A 1256-nucleotide genomic window follows, 5' to 3' on the forward strand; every position below is an offset into this window, starting at 1 on the left:
TTACATGTTCCCACATAGTGGCACTTTATAAGTTGATCCCTGAGGATGAACTGAAACAGAATCACTCGAACATTAATGCAGAAATCATTAACAAGGCTTTCCCTTTGGTGTATTTTGATGGATTTGCTCAACAATATGGTTGTGCTAGAGGAGCAGTTTTGTATTTAAATGAAGATCATTATTACAAGATGAATTTGGATTTAGGATAATTATGCATAACTTAATAGCCTTAGAATTCTTATTTTTTCCCTTGAGAAAGCATGTTAGCAACTGCAGATATTTGGTAACTCTAAACTAGTCATAAATTGGTTCAATGCACACACTCAGAAATGTGCTAGAAACTATTACAATAAAATCACATTTTGACTATGAAATTTGTCGTCATATCTACAAGGAAAGGAACTAGATTTCTGACAGTCTATCTAAAGAAGCAGCGCATCAACATTTTGGTACTTGGATGACACAGGAACATATAGGACACGAGCTCTACTAGTATTTTCAAAAGCCATTCATTGATCTTCAGCCACAAGGGGCAGCGAAAACTTGATCCTACACAACACATAGATGGACCTCTTTTTACAAACCTTGCTTTATGGAATGTATATATTTTATATGTTTTTTATTTCGAGTTACAATTATCTATCAATTATTATTTGAACTCTATAAAATATTGTGGCAGTTATGACCACCAATTTTGAGATATGCTCCTTTTGTAGCATCTACAGCATGTATTTTTCAATATTTTATATAATGAAAATTAAGATTTTTCTTTGGGAGAACAAATATTATTCCTATTTTTATATTATTAATATTAATGTAATTAATAATATTGGTCATTATTTTTATTATATTCTTTATGTTGGTATTAATATTATTACTTAAATAATATTAAAGTTAATAGTATTAAAATTATTAATAATATATTAATTTTATTTAATATTATCAGTAATATTTTTATTAATGTTAATAATTCGATTATATTATTATTAAAAATATTTTACATTATTAATGTTATAATTTAATATTAAATATATTTATTAACATTGTAAACCAATATTAAAACAATAATTTAATAAAAAACAATGTGACATAGAATAAATAGTAAGAATGATCATAATTTCACATTATAATAATAATAATAATAATAGGATGATCATTATGTATGTCGGTCCTTAGAGAAGATTATCATAATGATGATAATAAAAATGTAGTCCCACTAAGCTTACAAAAATAAAAACTTAATTTGACATAGAATA

This window comes from Pinus tabuliformis, chromosome 4_2 (assembly GCF_031772625.1).
Source record: "Pinus tabuliformis cultivar Carrire ecotype Pingquan chromosome 4_2, CPIR1, whole genome shotgun sequence".
In the NCBI taxonomy this organism is placed as follows: Eukaryota; Viridiplantae; Streptophyta; class Pinopsida; order Pinales; family Pinaceae; genus Pinus; species Pinus tabuliformis.